Source organism: Lepisma saccharinum, chromosome 3 (assembly GCF_977018435.1).
Source record: "Lepisma saccharinum chromosome 3, izLepSacc3.1, whole genome shotgun sequence".
In the NCBI taxonomy this organism is placed as follows: Eukaryota; Metazoa; Arthropoda; class Insecta; order Zygentoma; family Lepismatidae; genus Lepisma; species Lepisma saccharinum.
In genome coordinates, this window is record NC_139231.1 from 113,415,293 (window position 1) to 113,424,787 (window position 9,495).

The 9,495-nt window shown below is 41.6% G+C and overlaps 1 protein-coding gene across 4 annotated transcripts in view; it reads right to left on the reverse strand.

The window, feature by feature from the left end:
• Positions 1 to 7,213, reverse strand: part of form3 (FH2 domain-containing protein formin 3) — a 290,254-nt gene extending 283,041 nt beyond the window's left edge. For all 4 annotated transcript variants that reach the window (XM_083119204.1, XM_083119202.1, XM_083119201.1 and 1 more), the window contains exon 1: positions 6,998 to 7,213. The gene's annotated coding sequence lies outside the window, so the exon portion shown is untranslated. The remainder of the gene's footprint in view (positions 1 to 6,997) is intronic.
• Between the last annotated feature and the right edge of the window lie 2,282 nt (positions 7,214 to 9,495).

Sequence of the window (9,495 nt, forward strand, 5' to 3'; positions counted from 1 at the left end):
TCCTTCTTTCTCTTTTCTATCCTTTCTTCTTTCTCTCCCTTTTTCTTTCTCCTTCTCTCTCTTCTTTTTCTTCCCGTTCTTTCCATCTACCTTTCTTTCTTTCCTTCTCTCTTTCATTCTCTCCTTCTTTCTTTCATCCCTTCTTTCCTACTTTCTTTCTTTTTCTCTCTCTCTCTCCCGCTCTGCTTCTTTCTTTCCTTTTTTCTTTCTTTCAAAAAGTAGAAGATGTAGTAGTAGAAGAAGAAGGAGAAGAATAATAATAAGAAAAAGAAAAATGGCTAATCGCGACGATGAAAATTAGTAACGATTAGATGATGGGACACTCACTTATGCTCACGCCGGGACTCGAAACCGGGAACTTCGATGGTGATGTTGAAAATCGACCACTTAACGGGCTTGGCCAACGATCTGGCTCTAGGGCTGTGCGATAATGATTTTTCGATATCGACTGAATATCGACATCGGATGAATATACGAAACGAGTATCGAGAATATCGACGTCAAAATCGATAAGATTCGTCGTCGATATGATAGATATAGATACATCAAGCTCCTGTTTACTCCTCCCTACCTCGTCTCTCCCTCTCTCTGTGTGATATTTCGATATGCAGTCGATAGAAAGAGATTTCTAATTATTTCAATACCCACCCATTATTAATAAAATTAGGAGCAGCTCCATTCCACATCTGAATACCCGAAGTTATAGAAGGAATGACATGAATTAATGGGGGAGACATTTCTCTCTTCCTTTCTTTTTCCTTCTCTAGCGCTCTCTCTATCGACTCCATATCAAAATATCGCACAGCTAGCTGGGTTTTCGCATAAAAAAATAAGAGAAAGACAGAAAACTAACCCAAACAGGACCTGCCTTCTCTTATAGAGTCATGTTCAAACACCACACTGGCATTAGGTGAAGGCTGGCCTCATCCACCATGACAGACACTTGGATTGCCATGTTTGTTTTCGGAATTAGCAAGGAAATTGGCGCTTGCTAGCCCTCGGCGCATCTCACAGGTATAATTACAAGCATGGCCAGTCAGCATCGCAGCCTCATTGGACGTCACTCAGCATCGCACTTTGGACGCCAGGTGATTGCAGCCTTCAGAGAGCTCACCTAACATGCTGGGCTGACATCAGTGATATGGTTCCTACAGTCTCCTGTGGATAAAGAAGACTGTTTCGTTCTCGCGTTGCAAATAACTGTCTGGCTATCGGCTTTATTTCCATGTCTAAACCCTGGTCTCAGTCTGGTCTCGGTTTCCAAGCAGGGTCAGATTTCGTTCAGGTGAGCTCAAAGGGAGGGTGGAGGATTATATATTTGCAGGTGGGCTTCTGCTTTGATGGTGATGGCTAGGTCTCGGAAGTTGAGGAAAAATCAATTTTTTTCCTAGTGTCCGAAGACGAGGCCCAACATAATATATATGTTAGTTTTGGGTCACTGTAGGCCAGAAAAAGGTGGGTTTTATTTGTCCTTTTTTGCCTTTTTGGCTTATTGTTCCTTTTCTAGCCTTTTTTTTTAGGTCTTAACGGCTTTTTCTTGCAAGTTCACCTTCTTTCGACTACGTTTTTACTGCCCATTCTCAATTCGAATCATCATCAGTTCATCACCTCTTAAACATCCTTTCTGTAGTAAAGAAATAAAAAAAATAGATATATTTTTGGACGACTGAAGCAGGTACGGTACAAGGTCCTTTAACCGTAACTTGTCTGGAAGGTCGCGCTGTAAGTGGCAACTTTCTCTTGTTTTGAAGTTTTCAGTTTTTCGCACTGTGTTTTCCATACCACCAGAATTTTGTATTTTTTTTATTCATTAAATATGTAATTAAAACTGAAGTTATTAATTAATTTTGATATTTTTAGGTCCTTTTATAGGTCTTTTTTTTGGCTATTTTAAGGTCTTCAACTTCCAAACCCTAGTGATGGCTGATAGATTCTCTGTGTTATCTTTCTTTCTTTCATTATCTCTCTCTCTATTTCTTTCATCAATTGTCTCCTGTCTGTCTCTGTTTCTCTATCTCTCTTTCTTTTCTACCCTCTCTCTTTCAATCTGTAATCATCTCTCAATTTCTATCCTTCATTCTCTCTTTATTTTTCCTCATCTTTCTTTCTATCTCTAGAATCTATGTAGTAAGGCCGCGCATGACGGAAGAGAAGGGGATAAAACGAGAGGGTGGAGTGAAGAAGTACACGCCGATGCAAACAGCTGGTAGCTCCGGTCGCTTTTCTCCCTCCACGCAATCCCGTTCCCTCACAACTGTTCATTGATCGAGCACTCGCCAGTCACTACTTGCGCAGACTTGCCTTCGTTCTCTCTCTCTCCCTTTCTTCATCCGTATCTCTTTCGTTCTAAGAAAGGAACATCTTTCTTTCTTTCCTCGTTTCTTGTTTCTTAATCTCTTTATTTGTATATCTATGTATTTCTCTCGACATCGATTTTCCTTTATCTTTTGTTCACTTGCTTTCTATTTTTCTGTCTCATTCTTTCTACTTCTTTATCACAATTTTAAGGTCTTCTCCTCTATTCTCTCGCTCTATCTATCCCTTTCCCTTTTTTTATCTCTATCTCTTTCCCCTTCTCTTTTTTCTCTCTCTCTTTCCTCGCACTTTCCCAGGTCGCCCCCTTCGTCCACCTCTTGCTACGCGTCTGTAAACTTCTAAAAGTTTGTCCTGCTCCTCCAACAGTTTCTCTCTCCACCCTGCCGCGGATAACCCAACAGTAGAAACAGACGACGTTAGTTGAACCACATTCGTCTCTTTCCGCCAACCATCCGTAGCTGTAACTACCAGAAATATGAAACTTCCAGAAAGAGGTTGCTGCTAGCGTCTTGACAACAAATGTCCTTGAAACTTAAGAACTCGATAAACAACCCGGATAAATCCCAGGAATAAATTCCGGCGATGACAGCATCCCTGTATGAAGTTTGTTTTTGTTGAAGTACCTGGATTCACTGGACAAATATGGGAACAGACAGGCTGGAGGAAAGCAAGATCTCGAATAAGAGCTTCGTGGCGCCGCATTAGAATATTACGCAAGGACCTCTCCAGTGACTCACACGTCATAGCTACGGAGCAAAGGATATCAACTGCAGCTGATTTGATTTTTGGTATTTAGCATAGTTTTCCTGTTACTTTTGGCTAATCGCGACGATAAGGATGAGTGATATGATCGACACTCACAAAGAACGCACATAGGGCAGGATCCGAATTCGGGACCATTGGCGTTGTAGCACACTGTGTTAACCACTCCGACAAAGGCATTGGCTAATAACTGCAGCTGAAGGATCAAGGGTAGTCTGCTGGTGTAAGTCCACTGTATGAGCAGATAAGACTAATCGGAACAGAATCTACAATTTAAAGTGGGGTCACATCGATTGTCTCCACCAGTCGCTACGACGCCAGGAGTCCCGGGTTCGAGTCCCGGCCTGGGCATGAGTGTCCAATTTCATATCTTATGATCACTGATTCTCATCTTCAAGATTACCCAAAGTGGAAGAAATGCGAAGTAAAATAATACTACCTTATTCAATGAATCAACCAGGGCCTCCCATGTGGCGCAGTGGTAGCGTCGTAGCCTTATATTCAAGGGGTCCCGGGTTCGATTCCGGGTGGAGGCACACAGTGGTTCGGATTCCACTTTAAACTGTAGGTCCAGTCCCGATTAGCCTTACTGTGCATAAAGTGGACTTAAAACACCAACTCAACAACAACAACAACAACAACAATCCACCAATCGGGACCCCCCATGATTGCAAGGTGACGACGTTACACCCACGCCATAGGTGTGAGGCCCGCGGAATCTTCTCAAACGATTCAAAACTTTACTGCCACCCGTGAAGACACACTGCCGACCCACGCGGCGGAGTGGCCAGCGCTACGAAGCCAGAGGTCGTAGGTTCGTTACCTGGGTAAAGCATGTTCGTAACATTGTCCCGCAGATCTCCGTGCCGCAGTGGTTAGCACAGGGGTCTCTCCGGTTCGAACCCCAGTCTGGGTACGGATATTCATTATCAATTTCATCATATCATAGATCATCAAAGGCGATTGCCCTTTCCCGAGATCCAAAACTAACGATGCATCGTCAGGTAGCACGTAGCTTATAGCTCCTCCCTCTTAGTTCTAACAAACCAGCTACAAAACGTAAACAAAACCGACTGCCTCGCCTTTGATGTACAAATTTCAGCCATCATCCATCAATATGTCTAAAACTTAACTGCAACTTGTCTATTTCTAGTTTGGTTATTTAACACTATGTTCTTGACTTAGTCAAGATAATTGGATGACGATCTGATGAAATAGGCCATGGGAAAAACATAAAACAAATGTATTATAAATTCATTAAAATGCTACCACCATTGTGTGCAATAACTCTATGCTATAATGTTTGGGGGAAAAGCACTAAAGACCCACGCTGTGATTGTCTGTTTCTTTAATTTAAGTCACGCTGAATCAATTAAATTAAATATAAGTATGAATTTATATTGGGCATGTGTAAATATTCTTAACAGTGATGCTCTAACATATATAGCTATCATTCCTGTAATGTTTCCCATTTAAAGAATTAACATAATTAACTACCTACTGTAAAATTTCATTTTTATTTTTTTCTTTTACTTGCTTACGTTTTCCCGAACACCTACAATTATCACTGCGAATATATTATACGGTTTGGCCATACTGTAGGACTGATTTCATTGGCGAGGAAAACTATGTCATTTGACAATATGGCTTATATATCTTCTTGAAATATATTTCATAGGCCGTAAAATACATCTCAAATTTCATTAGGTTTGACTAGATTCAGGGCCGGACTGTCCCACCAGGACACTGAGCAAGGGTGCTCTAAATCCCCTTCTGAAAACCAACACATTCGATGCCTCTTTTTATCTTCCTATTGCTACCAGTCAGTCAGAGCAGAGAAATGAATGAGCCCCTTTCTTTTTCTGTCCTATAACGAAGCGTAACTAGGCGGGGGGAGGGGCATCCCACCGGTCGCTGAGGTGAAGAGGGTGTCAAGGGAACAAATAAAAAGTTAAGTTGGAAAAGTTCAAACGTCGCAGCAACCTTTACAATGTTAATTATTAAATTATTTTAATTAAATTAAAATTGTTGTCGACTTCGAAATTATTAATTTAACAAAATTGTTTTTGCTCTCCACGATTGTTTCTGAAAGTCACGTCAAGTTAATACTTTTTACTTAAAATCAGTTATTATATGCAGCTGTGTTAATGAAAATGCAATATAAAATTTACAAACTAGCCTAATGCCTAATTGTATCTACAGAGACGGTTTGTCAAAACCAGAAAAACATATGCAATACTAGGATCGTAGTAATTAATAATTTTACTCAATGTACTACAAAGTAATTCGGCAAAAGAGTAAATAATGCCAAATACGGATTTGTTTTTTTTTGTCGAATGATACTGCTTGTCTTAGTACACGTATGACACAAAGGTATTTTGTAATAATACACACTTGAGACAATTCTAATCATTTTGGTATGAGTTTCTATGTATTATAATCTATTTTTCTCCTTTCACTATTCAAGCTTTATTGATGAAAATTGCATCTGTCCCTATAACAATCTCAGTTCATTGATTGATTGATTTGGTGTTTTAATTGATTGATTTGGTGTTTTAAGTCCACTTTATGCACAGAAAGGCTAATCTTGACTGGGCCTACAGTTTAAAGTGGGATCCGGACCACTATATGCCTCCACCGGGTATCGAACCCGGGACCCCTTGATTACAAGGCACCGACGCTACAACTGCGCCAGCGGGAAGGCCCCCAATCCCAGTTCAGGCCTGATTAAGCATTTTACCTCATGCAATTCTTTTATTGCACTATATGTGTGCACTTCTTGTATTGTAACAAACCTAAGGTTTCGGGTTTAAGTCCCGCCCGGCGTACACATGGATTCTTTATGTGATTGTCCTATCAATTTCATCTAACCATCATTCATCCTCATCGTTGCAACTAACTAAAGGCAAAAAAGCGTCGTAAAAATAAAAATATGTAAATATAGCTACCATTTACTGGCAGTTAGGAGGCAGGCCAGTTAGTTTTTGTTGTATATATATTTCATATAAGTACAAAGATCACACAAATATACTTATATTTGTGCCCTTTCAACCAAAAACATGGCTTACAAAATACATTGCATGTCTTAATGTAACCAGACATTTACAAGGTTGGTCTGTAGTATATTATTAGGCAATGAAATTAGTTGTTTTGATGGGAAAACTAACATTTAAATTCATGAGCAACAAAAACTGCTCAATAGCGCCATCTGTTCGTGAACAGTACTATGAATCATTGTCTGGATGACAAAAGGGAAAAAAAACTTTCAATACAATCAAATCAAATCAATCCCTTGGGAACTGCATCTTTGTAGTTAACAATAAGGATACTGTGTCAATAACAATAACCAGAGCGTATGCTGTCAAAATGACAGTATTCATTGACATTTGAAAGAATGACAAAAGACTTCCCTAACAGTGTTGTGGCTATGCTGTCCTTTTGTAATCAGGGTCTCCCGGGTTCGATTCCCGATAGAGACACAGTGCTTCCGATTCCACTGTAAATTGTAAGTCCAGTCCGACTAACCTGTTTGAGAACAGATTTAAAACCCGAAAAGAACGAGAACATATATGAACGGCCAGAACGGGACTGTACTGAATATTTCTGAAGCAAATGTGAAAATTATATTGCTGGGCAAAAGGGGAAGAAGGATCACTCTAGTGGGGAGGGGGTTCACATCACCCGGTTAACCCACAACAACGCAGGCATTTCGTAAACACCTGAAGATCTTGTCGTGTGTGTTTCTCGACCTTGCCAGCCAAGAACAACCGACAACAATGACATATGTAATGAGGTTCTTGGCTGTCTTGGACATGCAACCCGGTCGTAATTGAGGAAGCAGAAGAAGGAATGGGAAAGAAAGTAAAATAATGTCAAGACATGGCGGGAAGAATCATCAAAGAAACTGCAAGGTACTCACATTACTGATGTCGCCTTCCAAGTTAAACAATCCTTGACGTCGTACCAGCAGACGAGCTTAGGAAGACAGGAAGCCAAGGCACGAAAAAAACTTATGTAAAAACACCGAGAGAATGGCACGCACCAAAAAACCCGCCTTGAAGTGGGAGAGGGGGAGAGAGAGAAATAAGGCTTTGCTCTCGCACTGTACACACACTCGCGTCGCGAACACTACTACCTTCTGCTTCGCCGTGGCTCCATTCTGGCGGGCTAGTTCCACACTCGCCTCCAAGGTGCACAGTGCTAAGACAGCGCGGTTGCCATGGCGACAGACTCGACTTTCACCTTCGGTTCTGCTGGCGTGGCTGTCCGGCGAGCCTCTCGCATAAACATCACTTTTATGCATGACATTTGACTGCCTCTGCATAATGAACAAGATGGAAGCGCAGGTCCAGTGGCAGGCTTATTTTTTTACACAAGAGTTTCAAGTTTGGAGATTTACTTGTAAGGGGGATTATTAATCCACGAATTACGTCGTCGAAAAAGCAAAGTACGTTTCCTATTGTATCATTGTGTGGTACAGAAACAATAAGTAGATGAATGCAAATCATTTACAGGTTATACCTACTTGTCCTTTTCATGTGCTGAGTGGTCGACTCTGATCTTGCTACCCGGTTTGCTTCCCGGTCTGGGCATGAACTTTCTAAGCGTCCCCCTCATCAATTTCCATCCGATCATTATTCATCTTAATCGTCGGGATTGTTCTAAAAAAAAGTGGAAATTCGATCTAAAATATCAACAATAATAATCAAAGCGCATTTTATGGAAGAATTTGTGAAACACACAACGTATTGATCAAACCCAAAATACTACAAAAGCACGGGATAAACGATGAACTGGTGGTATCATGACGAGAACGAGACTATATCTTTCGAGACTTGTCGAGATTAGACCGAGAACGCGAGAGCTAATGTTCCACGACCCCCGCGTGCTTTTGCACCGTACCATGAAAGCACATAAGGAGATGTGGAGGTTGGGCTCCACATATTCTAATCTCGGCCTTTTGGAGGTGATGTTATCAGCACCACGCTGCAGCCGCCATCTCCCTTAGAGAGCTTCCAGACCGAAGCGACAAGCGACACGTGCCGTATTGAAGCAAACCCTCGCTAATCAACACAACTTCTCGAAACGAAGCGACACAATAAGATTCGGGATTGTCGCTTGTTTGTCGTTCGGATTGGTTTTTTTCTCAATACAATGTATCGTCACGGGTTCGATCCCCGGCCGGTTCAAATTCGGAAACTTTTCTAATGTTGGAAGCGGCCCCGGCGCCCACCCAGCATCGAATAACATGGGTACCTGAGGGGAACCCTGTGGGGTAAAGGCGGTCAGGGGCGCGATGCTGATCACATCACCCCCACTCACGACCGGACCAAGAAAGTGTGGAGCGTTACCCCCACTCCCCCTATACGCCTTCATGGCGTGGTGCTATGCACAGGGGAGCACTTTACCTTTTTATTACCTTTGTTCGCCGCATGCTTGCTCATAGACTGGGGGAAAGAGGGGGGTAGTCGCTTCGGTATGAACCCCTCCTGTAGCGTGTCGCTTGTTCCCTGTCACTTGTCGCTTCTGTCTGAAAGCTCCCTCAGACCGAAGCGATACAGGTACCTCCATTCCGTAATAACTTATCACTGCACAATCACAACCACCAGACCGTGGCGACATGATGCACCCTATTGAAAAAAAGGCCCAGTCCGAACGACACGCAAGCGACAGACGAAATGTGCAACTTGTCGTGTCGCTTCGGTACGAAAGGTTGCATTAAGTCTTAAAGGCCAATTTTACAAGTGATACGTCTCGCTTAACCTCCTTATTAGCAAGAAAACCATGTAGCTACTCAATTACGAATAACTACATCACCACGACAACTGAAGATTTGCTTACCAGTCTTGTGGTATTTGCAAACATTCGGCAAAGAATGTGAACATACACCACAGAGAGAATAGCGCATCTTAAACAAAGTTCATGCAGTGTTTACGAAAGGCGTCGGTAGGAAAACGAATAATGCAAGTTCCGGTTCTTTGGCCTTTCGTGTGCATAAACAGAGCCGTTTGTGCTAACAGAACAATCTTAGTACTGCACGTAGAAGGATGGAAAACAAAATGATCTACCAAATTGAAAAATAATCCAGAAAACGATTCTTCTTTTCCATATTTCTCAAGTCACTAAGAAAGCTTCTACGGGAATCATGGTGCAGATCGAGTACCCGTCACTCGTGCCAGAGTGAACCATATGATATTATTAATAGTCATAAGAATATATTTATCTCAATACAAATTGAGAATGAGCAACATGAGACTATATATTGGTATACGCGTGATACCTCCCAGGGCACGGGAAAACATTAATATTTGCAGTAAATAGACACAAAAACACAGAACTTACGTTTTAACATATGAATTCAGAATCTCTTTATCTTGATTATGCAATTTAAAAAGAACCAAAGTTGTACATCATAAC